Source organism: Colletotrichum acutatum (genome assembly GCF_030867785.1).
Source record: "Colletotrichum acutatum strain CBS 112980 chromosome Unknown BDZ83scaffold_83, whole genome shotgun sequence".
Classification (NCBI taxonomy): domain Eukaryota; kingdom Fungi; phylum Ascomycota; class Sordariomycetes; order Glomerellales; family Glomerellaceae; genus Colletotrichum; species Colletotrichum acutatum.
Genome location: NW_026849077.1, coordinates 88,502 through 108,189, shown reverse-complemented (window position 1 = coordinate 108,189; position 19,688 = coordinate 88,502).

The following is a 19,688-nucleotide window of genomic DNA, read 5'->3' as shown; positions in this document are numbered from 1 at the left end:
AGGACGGGGGTAATGGACATATCCGGATCCATAGACAAGTGGCGGAATTGACGCCCAAACATCCACCCAAAACGTGCAAACTCTATATGTAGCACCCTGGACCGGAACTCGTCACATGAGCAATGACACCTGCGAGTCGCTCTGCGGAGACCGTTTCTCGAATGCAACGAGGAAACTCATTGTTTGTCCCCGTTGCATTCGGTGCGGCCTCGACGTTACGGCGCCCCCTAGCAGAGCAGGCAGGATCAGCATATTGAACAGGGTGCTCTGAGCGGGTCGAACGGGGGGTTTGAGTCACATTAGCAATATTCAGGACCCTCCTGACAGCTGCAAGACATCAATTCAGGGCAGACAAGGCCCCTAAAGCGGTTGCTGATGACCGGGGGTACAGGAGGTCATGGCGGTTCAGCGACGAAGAGCAGTGGTCGGGGCCTCGAGGATGAGGGGTTCTATGAAGCAGAATTAGCTACGCTTGGGCGTTGAAGATGAAATGAGAACGAAGTTGAGCGGGAGTCTCCGAGTGTCGAGCGGTCGAGCCCTGGTGAATTGCTGTCAGTTTGAGTCCACTCGTATCGGTTGCCCTGGCATGCCTGGATCAGATTCATGTGACTACTGTGTAGGTACGCAAAAGTTCCGGCTATACTACACTCAATTAGACCCGTAGAGTTTGAGGAGATTTGTTCGCTGGGCAGGGATAAGGAGTGGCTTGCCTGTATCAGTGTAGTCTGTCAAATCATTTGATGCCTGGTGATGGATAGAGGCAGAGCAGCCATTGTTAATATCTGGCTGGGCGGCTGGTTCATTTGGGGCCAAACGTTGGTGCAAGGAGGCAAGGTGCCATTTGTGCATTATGCTGAAACGTATCTTATGTACGGTTATTACTTTCCCGAGACATTTCAATGAGAATTGCACCGCTCTAATACGGATGGTCTATTCATGCATTCAATACGGGTACTTTCTTCCCATCACCGTGAGAAGCGTCTTCGGCCTCACCGCCAGCCAGAGCCTCCTCCTGACCGCCTGAGCGTCAACTTGAAAGGCACGCGGTGGTCATATTGCTCAATTTCCGAGTTCGACACGTCATCTTCCTCGCCGACTACCACCGACTGCGTTGCTGGCGGATTGCCGATCTCCATGCTTCAGCTGCTGCTGCGCCATTCCAAGGGTAGAACATCAGCCGCAATGTTGAGGTACTCATGAAGTGGCAGAAGTATGAACGCACAAACGAGACCTTTTATCCGCACGCATACATAAACGGAAACACTGTATTAATATTAATAACCTTCAGTTGACGTTGTGGAGCAACGAGACAACAATGCAATAGCCCCTGGCATTCCCGTTTGTTAATTGTACCGTTCCTCACTGCCAGTACTCCGTAATCGCTGGACAAGACACCGTGCGCTTGTCAGAATCCTAAATCCTCCCGGAGACCGATCCTTGTTAGGGGACCATGATTGACACTCGCCCTGAACTTAAGGGACTAATTAATCCGAAGTGGACGAAGTACAGATACAAAAGGCTTGGGCGAACTCTGGGCACGTGTTTCTGTCTGTTGATGATTGTTTTAGGGGTATGTTTGCATAACAGAATCAACAGGGTGGCCGAATTATGGCAACATTTGCGGCGACGGCTCCATGCCCGCTGCGCTCGGTACCAAGGCCTGCCCAGCTCAAATTACGGTGGGATCGGGTTGCACCAGACACTTCCTTTAACAAAGAAACTTGCGTACATGCGGCGCATCGCTGGCCGAAGTCAGGTGACGGAATATGAAAGATGAATATCATTTGTCTGAAGGTCTGGAACTCGCAGAGCCGCCACCAGGCTACTGTACATGGAAAAGACATTTTCTGAGGGTGTGCAGAGCTGGGCTCGCTCGTTACTCCCAGGATGTGTACTCCTTAGACCGTGGTACAGGTTCAGCGGGCATGAATGGGCGTGGTGGCCGACATCCCCCAAGTTAACATTCACCCGGATCAGCACTCACCAGGCCTGGCTCATCCAAGTCCTGGATGGTTTGGAGCAGCCCAGAATTAGAGGGATGGCTCGGTGAGCAAGCTTTGCTAGTGGAATCCCTTCATGTTCCCATGTTACCCCTCAACAACAATCCTTCGACAAGTCAAATACCTTAGACCGGAGCGCTGCTAATGTAGACCCCGGTTCTTCGGAGACTCGGTCGGTCGTGAATTCCCTCTCAAGAAGGTCGGAATGGCCTTACGTCAAGCCCTTGGGAGCCAGAGTCCGGGAACACGATGAAGCTCAAATTTTCTATTCCGTAACCAGCACCAAGGTTTCCCATCCTGTCGCATCTGTCGGCAACTAGGGTGCTGTGGCCCCCAATAGAGATGGGGCTCCCGGTACGTTTTGAGTGACAACTATCCACTGAACGTTTTGTCTGCAACACCGCGCGACGGGACGTCTCGGGATGTGGATGTCGCTGGCGACATGCGGCTTGTCTGGCTCGTCACTTTGAACTTCACAGAAGTATCCGTAGGTCGGATAATCAACACCGCATCGCCCACTAACATTTCGGCAACGGTGGAGACCTGGGGTTCGGAAGCAACAGACCGTTGAGGAAGCTCGGCACGACGACAATATGACGAAGGGCCGATCAGCCAGCTCGGGATCATTCTTCTCCAGTTAGAATATCTGCGGGGGTTTGTGGGTTTGTAGTCTTAGAGACTTGGACAGACCGACAGAGTCTTGCCACCTAATGAGCGGTCTGCAAAGATTGACCATAGAGATGCCGTCTCGATTTGCAGGCAACCTTGAACCGAACTACATTTCAAATAGACAGTGACACGAGTGCTTCAAAGGCCCCGCACCGGTCAATCAAACGAGTGCTCGGGAGAACTTGAGAAGGGGAGGGGTTGAGAGTGAAGTTAAGGGTGAGGGGGGAACAAAGCCCAGGGATACCGATGAGTGAGTATCCAGTCCAGAAAGCTTGCCTGTCGCAACCTTTTCGGGGGTGGCTTGCTGGTTTGCATTTTGGCCTTGATGGCGCAGCCAAAGTCAATCAGGTGACGGGCGACCTCAAAAATCGTTTCAATGGGGAGGATCCCGCGCAAACCACCAAATGCAGAGCCCCGGGACCAGACGCGCCGAAACCAGTCGAGGTGCCAAAGGACCATCTCACACTTTCTTCCTTGGCAGGTTGTTATCGCGGTCGGGCAGAGGAAAGATGCTGTCACGGCATGCCCCTCAAGAGATATCACCAGTCTCATGGATATCGACTTAGACAGACTAAGCTTATCATAATTATCTTCAGCAACTAGGCGCATCCGGAGACGCTCTGTTCGTCTGGGGGGCTTTACCCTTCGAGAAGGTGACAAGAAGGCTGGTGACGGCAGATAAGCAGCCTTCAGATCTACTAGGTGATATGATATGTGACAGGCGCGGCGAAGAGCAAGCAGGCCACCACGGGGGAAGGTAGAGAGAGGGGGGCAGATGCGACATGCTCGGCCTGTGAGGGAAACCCCTCGAGCCCTTCACCGGTTGCACACATGGTTAAGTTGCCCCATAGGCTATGACTGAGGGACAAACTCTTTCCCACGGCCCAAGCATCCAGATGAAGGACGACATCCCTGAACTTTACAAACAAAAACACTCATCGTCCCGAGTCACTCACTCTGCTTGCGTGCTTGCGAGTTGCGACATGTAAGCTTTTCATTTGTTGAGCCTGTATCCATACCGGTCAATTTCTGACGACAAGATGACAGTCTCACCCCGGCATCTCATCTTACTTTAACTGCCGTTGCGACGTGAATGTGGGATGAGATGGGATGCAACGGCCCTGTCCGTCCAATGGCCATAGCTCCATGCAGCAGGTCATTCTCAGAGAAGGGTGTGAAGAGCTTCAGCAGTCTTGAAAGTCAGTTTCCTCAGCTCAACCGGCGGAAACCGAGCGTCGAGTACAGGAACACAGCAGGTCTAGGTATGTTGAGTAGCACCCTACCCTCCTCTCAACCCCACGATATCCGGTAGTGCTTGACTGCTACGTGAGCTCGTGTGCTTAGAAAGACACGAAAAAGTGTATTCTACCCAAGCTTTCGAAGAAGGCGTCACTAGCCTTTACCCTACAGACGTGCAATGCACTGTTGATCCGGCGCGAATGCAATCAAAATGCGGCCTCAAGAGCTGGCCAACATCCCTGAATGTACTTCACACAGCCTTACAATAATGGCAAACACCCAATTTTAGCCCACCCTTTTCATTCACATCGGGGGGCCGATGATGCCTCATGACGACCGAGGTGCAGGACCAAAAAGAAAGAGAAAAAAAAGAGCCGTTTGCTTGCTGCGACGCGCAGCTTCTTTGACACCCGCATGCTGCTTGACAACGGATTTATCCAGCGTAGCCGGCTTGGCGTCGAATCAATCTGCAAACGATGAAGAGGGTGAGAGACTACTCCATACGAGGAGAGGAGACAAGATCCACAACTTCACCGGTCACCCAAGTTGAGCAGGTTGCGATATTGATCGCCCGGCGTGGCAGTTAGAACTTAGGCTAGGCTAGATTGCCATGTTTTTGAGTGCCATGTGGTTCGCTTCTGCGGGCTACGCCTGACGGCGCCGTTGGCCCAACCAAGGAAGCCTTTCATTGCCAATGTCGCTTGGCTGAAGGCCGTTAGAGTGGCTCGAACCGGCGTATGCTGCCAGAAGTTCACAACCCAATTTGACAGAGATCAACTTGACAGGCCGAGTATCTCGTGCATTTCCGAGAAACTAGACCGAACATCGGGACGAAGCGTGTGTTAGTGTGGATGCCCCACGAGAAACTAGACCGAACATCGGGACGAAGCGTGTGTTAGTGTGGATGCCCCATCGTCATGAGTGGCATACCGAATGTTCACTCATCATTGATTAGGCTCACTCTCACTCTCATACTCATAATCATAGTGAGCGAGCCCACATGCACACTTTCCTGTACAGCGTACAGACTCTCATCCTTCGGCCCCCCTAACTTCTCACATATCCCACACAGACACGCGCGCCTCATATGTACCTCGAATAACTGATGTGCCATGTCGACGCCCAAGACATGTTCGCAAGCCCTGCACCAAACGCCCCGCGGCTGATAAGACAACCTGACGAGAGCACCAGAGACAACATACAGTGTCGCACAGCACCCAACAGGTACGCCAATGAGAGGCCTGCCGTGCCTGATGGGGTCTCGCATCTGCGTCGCAGCGCATCATCAAAATGTATCCGTACATGACGTGTAACGAGATATATCACCATCGTATCTGTAATGCTTCTGCTCTCCTGTACAGTTGCGCTGGGCAGTGCCCGACCCCTATTCTCTCATCAGCTGAGCTGCGATGCGATGCACGGCATCCCAATTGCCAGCAAAAGCATTCACTAGAATGTGAGGGAGCCCATTGTTCCATGGCCCTGTGTGCCCAACTTGGCCTATGGCGCGGAATCACCAATGCCCACTTACACCCCACGACGCAAAACCTCACCTCACACCCTTCATCAATCATCAATGTCGTTGACGGGGGCAAGCGCGCGGGAGGCACTTCGAAACGTCTTCAGATGACCATCTGGTATATCCCGTCGTGCATACTAACTGCCACTAGCCCCCACCCCCCTCCCACTCCCTTCTTGCTCCCACGTTCTCCCACGTTGGGCAGGTCGTGCTGTTCCAAGTTCCAAACCACCCAGGACAGCCACCACGCTACTGCTCGAGAAAAGCGTGGTGGCTTGCGGGACCCAAGATGCCCAAATACGTGCCACGAGCCAACCTGGATTCGGTATCTATAGACGGGGAGGGGATGGCTTCTTTTCCTGTGACAGTATCGACAAATCTGAGGGGTCCCACGAAACGTTCTCTCACCCCACGCCAACAACCCCGTCTGATGCCGTGGGAGTCGCTCCTTCGTCCGGGACCCTTGCACTCCCACTCGTTCTACACCTGATCGCTCACCGAGGATGTCTAGTCTGTCATATAGGTCAGCCCAGAGTGGGCGGCATCGGGCCGCAAAGGGATGGCTGACGGCCGTCAGCGTCCTGTCTCGTTTGCGTGGTGTACCTAGTGTGTGTGTGTGTGTGTGTGTGTGTGCCATTGATCCCATCACCACCCGCTCAAACGAAAACTGCCCGCCGCTTGTTTCTTAGCAACCCAAATTCGAACCGTTTGCTCGCGGTCAAACGCAAATCCCGGACAGCGCAGCAGAACCCAAAATTGCCCGACATCACCACCTCGCTATCCTGTTTCCCCTATCACTTATCTCATTTCCCACCGGTCCCATTTTCCATAAGCTCGGTCTGCCTCTCTCACGCTTTACCCGGCATATCTCGTAACACAACGACCAACGAGAGGACGGCAGGCCACTGCAGTGCAGCTTCACCGGTCAATCCTCCTCGCGCATACATGCCTCCCCTCCCCTTGCACACACATGTAGACGGACAGACACACACTCTCAGTCAGTCAGTCACTCACTCACACACACCCTCGCTCCTCTCTCCGGTCCCTCCCACACGTTACAGCACTAAGCACATCAAGCACCAACCCTGTGACGTGTGTGTACTTCGTAGTGGTCGAGCTAACAGAAGACCCTCTCCACTCTTCCCTGTCAAGCCCTGTCGTGTCTCGCCTTGTAATGAGTGGTTAATGGCCCATGAAAGTACCTATTAGTCCAGTCCCACTTCTCAACCATCCCCTCATAATTAGCACCCTTTATTTCACGAACCATGTAGCCCTCGTTGCGTGTACCAAAGCGGTGAAATTTGCCCAGTCAGCGTTGCTTGGTATATGGAGATCCTGTTTTGCTCTAGTTTCTGTTTGGCCCGGGCGTGTTTGGCCGTGTCATTCCATTTTCGAAGATGGATTTCAAAGAGGGAGGGCCATGGAGAGTTACTGGGTGAGCTAGATGAATGGCGTCTGGTGTGGATGTACGTGTGTGTACTTGCGAGGGTAAGTGTGCAAGGCAGTTGAACGCTGCAGAATGTCGGCTACTGCACGCACTTTGAACCTTTTCCCGCGCTTTCTTCCGTAGCGTGTAATCCCTCGAAAAGTATCACGGAAACCCACATTCTGCGAGGTACGAAGTCGCGCTTTGGGGAGCATTCGGGGCACATGAACACGAGAGACACGAGCTTTCGCTGAAAGAGGCAAAGGTTTAATGAGGAGTGAACACGCAAGTAAGGTTAGGTAGGTATCTAAGTTTTCTCAATTCTCTTTTTTCTGTTGTCAGCGCTACTGCGCCGTTTGTGCTGTGCTGCCAAAGTGCATCCATCTGTTTGGTGAAAATGTGTGACGAGGTATTGGTGGGTATGTGAGTACAGGAAAATTGTTTGCGCTCTCTTCCCTTTACACCACCATCCGAGATGGTGATGGGTGGAGGGAATTTTAAGAGGCCATGAGCAAAGTAACTAAAAAAGATGTATGCAAACTCCCGTTACCCAGTCCGCCATTTGGTAGCAGGACAAACGATGAAGAACATGCTGGTGCCTTATCCCAAACTCCAATTCACTTTCCCTTGCTTTGCAAACAGAAATACGCCGAAATCAAAAACATAATGAAACCATCGCGGGATGAAAATGCTGCCAAGTGTCTGCGGTTAAACACCGTTGAGTGCTGTTTATCGCAACGCGTGTGCGTGAGTGAGTGGGTGAATGAGTGAGAGTGTAGGTGTGGAGGTGATAAAAGTCGAGAGCCGAGACAAACGCGGGCCACGTCGGCTAATGCACGACCTGACCGACCATGAACAGACAGAGGAAAGACTGAGCGAGAGGTGCCGTGATGGAGGGTAGACGGTCTCGTCTCGTCTTGCTTGACCGGGGAGAGCCGCCGCTAGCCCGGTGCCGTGGTCGGGGTAGGCGCCCGAATAAAGTTGAATAGTCCGCGACGCCGTCTCTTCTTTTGCTTCCCACCCTTGCGGACCCTCCCGCCCAAATAACCCATGGTTCCGCACTCTCTCCGCGTGCTGCTGATCCTCGTGCCCACACAAAGTTGCTGTTGCTGTCTGTGTGTGTGTGTGTGTATGGCGGTTTGTTCCTCTGTGTTGATTTCCCGCCTGTTGGTGTTCTTCCTCCTACCACTCAAAAAAACAAAAGAAATTGTTGAAATGCTCGTTTCCGTATCAGCGCCGTAACTTCCTGTCCGCAATGCTCGAATTCGCAAACGCCGTGAGTGAGATGCAGGTTTGCACCTTGCTGTGTTTTCTTTTTTTCCGAAAGAATCTCCCTCGTCCCTGCCCTCTTGCAATGATGATAAAATATTCCTCCTCTTACAACGTGAGCCATGCAAATGTGTTGCTTGGCTCATCATGTGGGATCGGTGTGGTCGAGACCCCCTCATCCGGTCCCCTCTTACTGCGTGTATGCAGCCATCATCCGTCCATCGGTCCTGTCGAACCCATGCAGATGAGAATTCAAATTGGAGACGGCGTAGTTTCTTGGTAAAGGGCCCGTCCATATGGACAAAATGTCGCGGAAGGCTGCCTTAGCGCGATGCAGCATTGTCGATGTGTCCAAGCCAAGGTGGGTGATGGACCCGGAGCCAAATACACCGGTACCGTGTAATTGTCGTCTTTCGAAGCAGGCCGCCGCTCCCTTTGACTGAGCCATGCTTGGCGTGTTGGTTGTGTGGCTGTGTGACGCGACGCTTCCTCGAGGTTGCCCAGTATCAAAAGTTGTTGAAGGTGAAAAATCGGTACAGGCGAAAATTTTGACGAAATTGTCTTGCACAACCCTTCTCTCATCCCATCTCTTTTGGTGTTGTACTTTGTCCCAAGAGGCTGGAGGGACAGAGCCAAAGCGGTCGAGGGAGAATGTGAGATGTGATAGAAGACAGGACGTGCCGCAGAACGGATCTGCACCCCGGGCGTGGGCCTTCTGGATCGGAATGTTGTCTAAAAAAGTGGTGGATAAAGGGAATGATGGAAAGGGTCTCGTCGGTTTGGTTTCGACGATAGCCTTATAATCCGACTGGCGTGTTATTGCGTCTGATCATGCTCTCCCACACGATCGGTGCTGAAGGCTTGCATTCGCCTACGATGAGACACATGTTAGCTCCAAAGTCTAGAATGGGAGTGCAGGGTAGTCAAGGCAGAAGGGAAAAGAAAGCTGAGAGAATAACCGCATCAACCACCACGCGGGAGAAGGGTTGATGCTGCTGCTGCTGTGTCTGTGATCGATGCTTTGGCTTGCTCTGCTATCTCTGGCTGAGAGGCGGGGAACAGGGACATTGAGCGGGCCAAATTTCCTGCCCATCGGCCCCATGCCAGTCCCAACTCCAGGTGCTTGGAGATTGAGTGGAGTTGGAGACACAATCCCATTTCCATGGCAGCAGACAGACACAGCAGAAGCACGCACCCCTGCCCGGCGTGGATGAATGGGGGATGATCGACTCCAAGAGCAATGAAAGGATGGTGGACGGCGTTGCCGTGGAGAGAGAAGAGAACATACCACAAACTTCATCGCCCCTGTTTTTGACGCACGTCAGTAAATTGTCCAAGAGCAGAGTCAGAGAGGAAGGGTGAGCAAGAATGACTCGGTTTGAACCGTAAAGATCTGCAAGAGGGCGCATGGTGTAGGGAAAAAGAAACGAGAGCGGACGTACCTATACTCGAAATGTGTCACGCACGGGGGGCAGCGTCGTTGTGTGCGAGTGTAGACTGGGCACCACCGCGAGACGATCCAGCGGACGTGGCCGCAGTGGAATTCTCTCTGTGAAGCACCAAAATGTCAATCCAAAGTCCTGGCGTGAACAGAAAATATCCATCGTCGAGAAAATGCGTTGTTTGTTGGCCGAGACGTACTTGAGTGTAGTTGCACATGGCTGCTGGTTCTGAGTGTTGTGTTTTGCGTGGAACGTGGTGACCGGAGGTAGATCCGAAGGGACAGGAAAAAAACCCAGGCGGCGGGTATTAGTCGAAATGGGTTGAGTACGGTGTAAACCAGTGGCGGCGGGGATCCGAGTCGTACAGTCAGGGGGTGTGGTGGCCAGCAGATACGGGCTTTGGTGAGAAAGGTTCAAGAGTTGGTAGTAGACGAAAACAACAAGGAGGGAGAAGTTCCGGTGGGAAAAAATCGATATAGAGCTGGAAATACGGTGAAGCCTTCGTCAAAGTTGAGAAAAGGGTGGGCGCGTTTGTATTTAAAGGTCGGGGCGAGGTGTTGTCAAGAGTGTGGATTCGGATGGGGAGCAAGGCGAGGAGTGTGAAGAGTGTGTGAGAGAGGTGCTTGGAGGTTCTGTATATAGATGGCCCGGTGCTTGGAGACTTTGATGGATGGAGTCAGTGGGCAACGCTCAGGGAACCCACGCAAAGAATGTCATGCAAGGTCAGGGCCATACAAGTACCGCTACGTCGTAGGTATATGTAAGGTAAACGGGATGAGGGGGGGTGAGTGGGAGGGCCAGACCAGAGACTGAGGGAGAAGGAAGAGGGCGAGTCCGCCAGCAGAGACAAGTGAGAGGAGGAAGAGACACAAACACGGAGCCACTGATGTGCCTGAGTCCTAGCAAGCCAGAGAGCCAGAGCCGGCGGGGGGGGCCAAAAGGCAGACCAGACTGACGGGCAGATGAGCAAGCATCAAGGTCCCAGAATTATGATTGCCCCCTTGGCCCTTGCTCTCTGGCTTGCCAGGCTCCAGAAAGGTTAGGAAACCCAGGACGTGGGCTACTGGACCTTGGTGCCATGGACCTAGGTGGCTTGTGAGTGAGTGAGAGAAGAGAATGGACGGACGGATCGGGCAGAAAGAGACAAATGATGCGGTAGGCCGAAAAGAAAGGGTGCGCGCAGTGTTCAGGCTCTTGCTCGTCGCCATTTGGGGCACAATCCCTTCAGGCTCAGGTCCGGTCCGAGGGGGTGTGCGTAGGTTTTTGGGCCGTCCTGAGGGGAGTGTGGTGCCCGAGTCTCCCCTCCTCCTCCTCGTAGGAATAGTGTATCCGTATGGATACATACATGGACACACAGTTCGAGTTGCACACGCTGCCGCTGCACAGCACTGGATATGTTGTCTGTCTGTTCGTCGGTCACACGTATGGGGTAGAACTGGCCCAAAGCCCACACAAGGAACCTACACGGCGAGACATGGGCAACTTCCCATCCTCCCAGGTACGCATACCTACCAGACCGGCGGCGCGCAGTCCCTACGTAACTATCCCTGTTTCCTCGACTCTTGTGGCTCCGTTTTCTCATCGGTTGCTCGGCCTGGTCTCGTTTGGTTTGGTGGCTAAACGTCACCCTTCCGCGCCGGTGTGCGTACGTGCTGCTATGCAATCATCGCCTCCATGTCGCCAGCCATTGATGCTCTCAGCGTCATGGTTTGTGGGAAAAGGAAAAGGGGACGGAAAACCCACTAGATGGACCCGTACTATTCTACTGGTGGCCGGCCGGGCACCACGGGTAGCCAAACAAACCATCACGACGCTTGAGTTGGCTTTACACACCAGACGTACATGGCTTGCCATAGGGCAGTTTTGCCCAAAATTGGCACTCGAGACTAGTCGGCGCCAGGGGTGATCCTTCTTCACGGACGGCAAGACTCCTAGAGGTAGCGAAACAGGCACCGGCTCGTCCCCTAAAACTACGTTGCCCTCCTCGAGCTTCTATTCGACGACGTCGCAAGATTTGAGGAGGAGGGCCACGCAAAACGGGGGACGGACTGGGGGGCAGTGGAGGACCAGTGAGCCAGAAGACAGCTGTTGAGCTGCTGGACGTGTGTAGGTAGTGTACTTTGGACGGTTGGTGATCCTTGGCCACCACCGAGGAGCTGACGCTAAACACCAAGCCATACCAGAAGCAGGAGGGCAGAGAAAAGAGAGTTTTCTCACTGTGAGCAACTAACCATGTTGGGAGATTTGGACGGGGATGTTGCACGCTAGTGCGTCTTCATAGCTCTTCTCTCTCTCGACAAGGTGCCTTGCCTTGCGATGGGCTGGCTGTTGCCTCTCTACGGAGTGCGGATACTCTCTTTCTCTGTCGTCTCCTTGACCACGTCTCTCTTCACCAATTACGAATCAGAAATGGGTCCCCGGACACATGACTTTTGAGCTCCCGGCAGGGATTATGGAAGCAAGAGAACGTGCGCTTCTCGCTGCGTGCCATCAATGATCAAGGCCCAGAAACCGCTGGGACATCCACCGGGGACCCTCCCCCTTGTGCAAGGGGTCTGGGTGTGAGTCGTCACTGAACGTAGTAGAGCTGAGAATCGAGACGATCAAGGGGTGCAGAGGAGGGCAAGAACTCGTTCACTCAGAGACGAAAGCCAGATTGAAATGCAACTGAGGGGGGCAACAATGCAGCTTCCCTGATCTTATTCTCGTCACCTGGGCTGGGGCCTTAGGAGCTTCGATGCTACAGAGTCGGACAGGGGCAATGACGAGAGCCCAAGGTTAAGGGTACGGTACTCTTGTGCATGGCCCTAGAGCTCGGTACATTGTACATTTGACAAGACAACTCCCCGCACTCGCGTCGAGGACGTGAACGAAGGAGGCATTTCTGACAGAGAAAGAGAAAGCGATGCAGCACAGCAAGGGTAGATGCGGAACGCAATGCTGGCGCAGCCGCGCGATGCCGACGCAGGGCTTGGCTTCACGCACGAACGGTACTGACAAGAACGGTTCGACAGTCGGTGTCGAGCAACGGGCAGTTCAGACAAATCCCCTGGCGGAATCCGTACGGATAGGTGCCGGAGGTGGTGTAATGCGCTACTCGAGTCAAGGCAGCGTTTTCCCACGTCTAATGAGACTCTGGAGTCTATCCATAGAGTCCAGTCCTCTCTGGAACGGGCATCATGGCTGCAGTGTGACAGCTGAACGCTTTCCGAGAACGACTTAGTGACTCTGGGGCAGACATTCAAGCTAGTTGCCTCACTTTCACCACGATGAGATGAGAGAGAGAGAGAAGTTCATTTAAAGATTTCAGTTGCAAAACAGACGTTGTTCTTGGCTTGGCTGAGGTCAAAAAAATATTCCGCAAAATGTAACAAGAAGCACGGTAACTCGAAAGTATCTGCCCAGACCACCCAGTCTCTGGATCTCGCACCATCGCATGCAATGGGCATATACCGGGGTTCAAACTTATGCATGTCTTTGTGCGTCCGCAGTTCTGGCAGGGCCTGGGGGGGGGGGGCATAAGTACATCCCCATCCATATTATGCCTCGGCAGTCCACAAGTCCAAGACTCGAGGGCGTGTGGCGTGCCAGGCCATGTCAAGTCAGGTCACTTTTCTCTCATGTTTTCATTTATTTCATTTCTTCAACCAGATCGATGGGCGAGAGTCTGGGACACAGCCCATCGGTCTGCACGTGGCCCAGCCCCTGTCTTGCGGAGATCATTCAGAATCTGTTTGTCAAGGCGAAACGACGGAGAGGCGCATCCCAATGCCATTTCGTACCATATTACTCGCCCTGACCAGCACTGGAAGACAGTATCCGTACATAACTGCACGAGCCTTGTCTTTTCCCAAGCTCCAGCTACCTCTCAAGGTGCCGACGCTAGTGACAAGAACCTGAATCTTCCGATGCAGAGGCCATCATTTCCGACGAGATTGATAAGGTCACCGCCTCTTTTATGTGACTGCACTGACGACACCTTCCTAGTAAATGTGTGCTGTTTTCTTTGGCTTAATATCGTATCCATATTTTCGTCTCCGTTTACCCCATCTAGGGTCTTTTGAGAGCTAGCAGTAAGTAGTCACAACTCGCAACCTGCAGCTGTTCGCGTGGCGTCGTCCACCCACTTCATGCCCGTATCAGAGAACTTCCAGCTGATGAAGTGGCTCTATGTGGCTCTCTCCACTGCGGACATGGGACTCCCGCTAGGCGTTCCCAGACGGGTTGACTATTGTCCCATTCTCGGGGACGTTTCAAATTCGCCTTGTCTTTGTGTCTGCCATCTTCGCTCCGCAGCCTCCGCAAGCTGGCGTTTTCCCGACGGGGCTATCCTTTCACCACGTGGAAAATGTCATTCGATTCAACGGGGGAGCCAGCGGTCGACGGTTTCTCCCCTTCCACTACTAATCAACCGGCGCAGCCCTTTCCGTCAGCCCCGGCCGCTTGCCGCCCGGCCCCGTCACCGGTAGTATCGCGGATGGATGGTAGCGCCTCGTGTTTAGCAAGGAGCTCGCCCGTTCAAACCCGTTGAGAACGTGATGGGCGTTCCCTTTCGCCAGACCGATGAAGATAGTTTGACGTCTGACCCACCACCGGTCAACAAGTTGAATGAAGGCAAAGGGGGGATGACCAGTCGTTCTCTTTACATCCCACCGCAACCTAATTATCGCTTGGCCCTTCGGGTTCGTCTCGAGAAGTCTCGAGTCTCGACTCTTGATGGATTTGCGGGAGAGTGATGCACTTGACTCATCATACCTGTCACCGGTTGATGCCGGCTCTGCTGAAGGTATCCATCCGTACGGGATAACAATTTGGGAGGGGAAGCAATATTAGGTGACTATTTTGCCCATGTTCCATCCTGGACCGGATCGACCGTGCGCTGCCTGCCAAATGCTGCAATGGAAATCTCCAACGATCCAAACCTCCCCCTTCCCTTTCACCCTCACCCGTCCCCCCTCGCAAAGCTTGAGCCCGCAGCAAGTTAACCTCATTATGCTTTTTGACTTTTTCGGCGATCTCGCCGATGCTGCAAAGAAGACGACAGCACGACGTCAGTTTGCCTGCCCCGAGAGCAAAAGAGCCATGTCTGCCAAGTGTCGACAAGAGCTCGATGCTGCGATCCGGGTCGGGGCCCGCGGTTTTCCGCCTGCGTTGCTTTCTCGGGAACGACGATACTTTGGTGTTTCGGTCTTGGCTGGAGATGTACTCCAAGATGAATAACAGAGAGTCGCGGCTCGACATACCCGCTGCGCTGCGTTTCTCCGACATTTGTCTTCTCCGAGCGGATCCGACATTTCTCTAAGCGCCAAATCCACACCAAGAGTTTTCTATCAGGATCGACAATGGGCAGTGCTTCACGTGAGACGTAGGTCTCAGTGTGGCCCGGGTGCGTCTCTCGCTTTGACCTGAGCATGAACTCTGTGCTTCAATGACATGACGATGCCCGCGAACTCATCTCTGCTGCACGTCAGCGCTTTGATAATATGACATATCTGTACCCCCAACCTCGCTTCTCTATCTTGCAATCAGTAGGCGCCGGTCTCAACAGAGGAGGTGAGGCGGAAGAAAGTCAGCTGTTCTCTCGGCATGTCGGATGAATTGCTTCCAGTCTTCGCCCGATGATGAGATCGAATGTTGGAACCTTCAAGCTACGACCGATACGTATGACCGGTGAACCGCAGACGCCTAGAACCCGATGTATTGTGTGATGACTTCAGTAAGCTAGTATGCGAGGAAACCGTTCTTTTCCATATGTCCGAGCCAACCGGTGAAATTCAAGAAGCCTTCCAGAGTACAAGACTACTAAGCATTCAACGGCCGAGTGAAGATCGCAGGCCCTTGGGCCTATCCCCGGCCCCTGGCAGTTTAAACTTTCGAGGGGACCAGTGGTGCGGGCGTCTTGCAAATCCTCTTGACCACCAAGAGGACTCGATGAAGGCCCTACTCCACACCGGTCAAGCTGCGTCCAGGGTTTGTGGCCCGCTAAAGATTGTCACGAGCGTGACCCTGTCGAAGACGCAGGCTGTGAGATTGACCGCTGGACGAGTCAGGCGAGGGGAGGCCCTTGTCCTGACCTTCTGAAGAAGTTGACATCCCAGGCAGAGGTTTCTAGCTCGCTTCTAGCGCGTGGGAGGAGCGGGTTGAAGAACCAAAGACACGAAAGACCCGGTTACCTTACGTTACTGATGTGTTAGGGTAGCGTGGGTAGCAAAGTGCTGTCCCAAATCATAATCAAACCCATCCTGTGATGCAGAAATCCTGCCGGCATCGCACTACTGCGTGCTGCACAATGGACAGGACGGGATAGTCCAAAATAGCCGACGCTGCTATCAAAGTATCGAACCAAACTTTTTGATGATTTTGAAACATGCTCCCACTGGCACGCAGGGAGGCACTTTCACCTCATACCGCGCTCTGCGATGGCCTCACCGGTGGCCTCCTCCTTTTCTTTTCGATAGCTCGGTGCTGATCCAGCGGTCAACTCCGGGTTGGGACTCGAAGCAGCCGATCATTCGTTCTGCTCACTTTGGCGGTCGGAGGGCGTACCCGTACAGATACACCATCATGCTACTATTTTCAATGGGTTGCGTGTGTGACGGTGTGCCCATTCTCTCTGCCTCTGGGGCCCTGCCTGAGCGTGGATTTCGCTTGATGAGTAGCGCCGTGGATCACGACCGGCGGTTCCGTCCTTCTGGTGCAGAGTTTTCTTTTCTCTCTCGCTTCCTCCCTCAGCTGGCAGCCGGCGATGGCGTCCGTCATCTGGGTCAAGACTCGGAAGTGAGCAGGGAATCAGCGCCATTCGTCATCTCTTCCCTACAGAATACCCATTCATTGCCCCCTCATAGAAACTCCACGGCAGGGTCAAATCTCGCCTGCCGCCCCGGCAGCTATATCCAGGGCAGCAAAAAGTCCCAGCAGCCTGGCTCGGCTGGCATATGTGGCTGACGCCAGTACCATTCTATCCCAGTGCTCCGAGCCGCTAGGCCAATCAACGCGTGATCCGCCTGGCTGTCTCGGGGGTTCCCAATGGCATGGTTCCGGAATCTGATTCGTAAAAGAATTGCAGGCTCTATTTCCGATATGGGCTCTTTTTTGCCCTGGGGTTGGAATGGGAGGGGGGCTCTCATCAAACATCATAGCCGGGCCCCATTCCTGTCCGGTCGCTGTACTCCGTAACGTGAAATGATTGAGGCGCGACATTGTTTTCATCTTGTTCTTTTGCTGAGGGGGCAAGAGGTCGAGCGATGATGGGGGCGTGACTGCAATGGAGATTGACGTGGCCGATCGCGATGTGGATGTGCGTCAACACATCAGTCACCCCTTGACCCGCTGGCCTCGGAATATGCAGTGCTGTTCGAAAGAACGTGTGCCACGGATGACCGAGGAATGCGGGAGATGCAGTCCAGACTCCACGAGCGCTAGAAACAAGTATTTTCCCCTGGTCAGCCTCTTCGTGTCGTTACGCCAGCTGGTCTGGATCGTCAGAGTCTATGTTCTTTTCATGGAGCTGACCCGGGAATTTCGTCCGTTCCTCGTTCGGACCCATCCCGACGTCCTCCGTTCAAAAGACCGTGTGCTCGGAAGCAAATAAGCGGCGAGCTTGCGACTGTACAGAGTACGAGCATCCGTACATCATCCCACAGCGCAGTGCGATAGAAGAGACGGCTTTGTGGCTCGACCGAATTGCCGTCAACTGAGTCATTGCACAGCAAGCCCAGCCGGGAAAAAAAGAAACCATGTATGTGGGTTGATTACTTTCCCATCTCTCGCTTTCGCGCCGGCACGCTGGTTCGCCTGAACGGTTCGTCCCACCGCCCGCTGCCGTCCGCATCCGTCTGGTCTGCCACTGTGGGGAGAGCTATCTAGAAAGAGGGAGCGTGTGTGACTCTGTGATCATTAATGACACCGCCCGGCGGGAATATTGCCCCAGATGTGCCATTCTGCCGGCAGGATACATCATTCACACACCCTTGAACAGGCCGCTGAAACGCTGTCCTCGTACCGAACCTGCGAGAGAGGCGGACCTCTCCGATGTGTGCCTCGCCGCTGTCTCCGTTGATTGGTGAACTTGGCTATGCACGAATATCCATCGGGATCATATGAACCGACGCATCAAGGTTGATTGGTTTTGACCGGGTGCATTGCACCGAGATCGTCGTTTCGATCCTGTCGGTACCTAGGCGATGCAGACTGCAGCTTGCTGAAGAATGACAGGGGCTTGAGGGGTGGGTAAGGTAGGAGTACGAATCCTACCGTCCTCTGGCCTAGACTTTGCGGTGTTGACCGGTGATGCAGCGACGAGACCTTGCTTCACTTCTAACATGCCATAATATACCACTATCGGTCCTCAGGTATTATCGAGGGTGTGCTTAAGGTCGCCCCAAAGGAAATGTCTTCCCGTTCTAGATTGCTGAAGTATGCAGCCGCCCCGGCACGGCACAACTTCTCGGGTTACTCTAAGTCTCCTCGGCCATTTCTTACGATTGAAGCATTCGCGCACCACCGCCTTTGTGATCCACGGCAGTCAACCGGCACTCAATTTTCTCTTGCAAGATCTCTCCACCGTATCCCTCGGCTGAAGGATCGACCCACGCTGCCGTACGTTCGGGTCGCAGCTCCATTCGAGGCAGATTCAGCAATGATAGGCGGTATCTTCACCACTAGAGCAAGTCCACAACATGCGGGCAACACGTCTCCGCTTGCTAAGACTTTGGTGTAGCTCAAAGTCCCTGAAGATCTCTCAAATCCACAGCCAGATAGATGGGGCCCGAGGCTTGAAAATGGAGTAGTGATGCCCAACGTCTTTGGGCTGAAGAGGAGACGTGAATCAGAAAGCTGGGGACGGCGAGATTGAAAGACCCATCATTGAGGCGAATCGCCTGTGTCTGATTGCAAGAGCAATACGGGGTCTCTAGAATGATGGGCACAAGATGGAAATCTCCTATCCCGTGGAGGCTATGCTGTTTGACATGTTCCATCTCTGTCTGAAGATCGGGTCAAGGGTTGGGTAGCTCTCACAGCCTAAGCTCTCAAACGTGCATGCGATATAAGTTGGACTATGTAAATGCCATTGTGCATATGCCGCTTTTACATTCGACTTTATTCCTGGTGAAACGAAATGGTTGAGTTCGGTCCCTCATCGACCTGATAGGTCTGGTGACGCTTGTTGAGGAGATTGGGTTGCGATGTCTCCGGGCCGATGAATAGTCTGCCGTTTTCGGCTGTCGTGACTCGTATGAAGTCTTGGCCGATCAAGAGGTGATTACTCCGGACGGACACAGATCGAGACATTTGGGAACTTAGCTAGATTGACTCGTTCTCGTGTATATGTGTGATCCGGATCGTGAGTTTGGGTTTTGCGAAAAGGGGCTCCCGGTGCGCTCGCCGAACCGGCGAGGACGCCGATATGAACCAAACGAGATGACAATCACAAGACCTGTCACAACTGAACATGGAACCTAAAGCTCGGGATACCTAATTTGTTAATACGATGGTGTGCAATAGAATCGACCATTGCAACCCTCCCGCCGGAAGCAAATATCGGCAGTATTCCAAGCCTCAATCATCGACATCAACTCCGGCGGACTCTCAGTCATTCTCAAGTCCCGTTCATCCTGTCTTCGGGATATTCTCACCCTAGACGATTCAGCGCATGCCAAAAAAGGAATTGGGATCACGGCACACCATATTCAGTAATCTTCATCTCTAGACTCAGGAGAGGGCCTATTTGAAAATTGTCCATTGGAGAACCGACTTCGAAGATTCGTCAGAATGCATGAAGCCCTCCGATGCTACTGGCAAGCTCACGAGATACAGGGCGAGGCCCGTCATGTCCTCGACCAGGTCGAAAGCACATCGCTCTTCACATCCAGGCGCTTGTCGAACTTTTCTCAAGCATTTCATTTACCAATCGTCCGCGTAGATGCCCCTATTGCGAAGCCCCGCAAAGAAAGGCGTGCACAATCTCGATGCTAGAGACACCGCTGGAGGTACATTTGGACACAGGTGTTCGTGAAATAGGTTCATTATGGTTGAGACCTTAAGACAGCACCACATCGACCGAGTCCTTCTATCTAGCTCCCGTGTGCAAATCTGCTGAGCCGGTCAAGTCTCGGATTCCACAG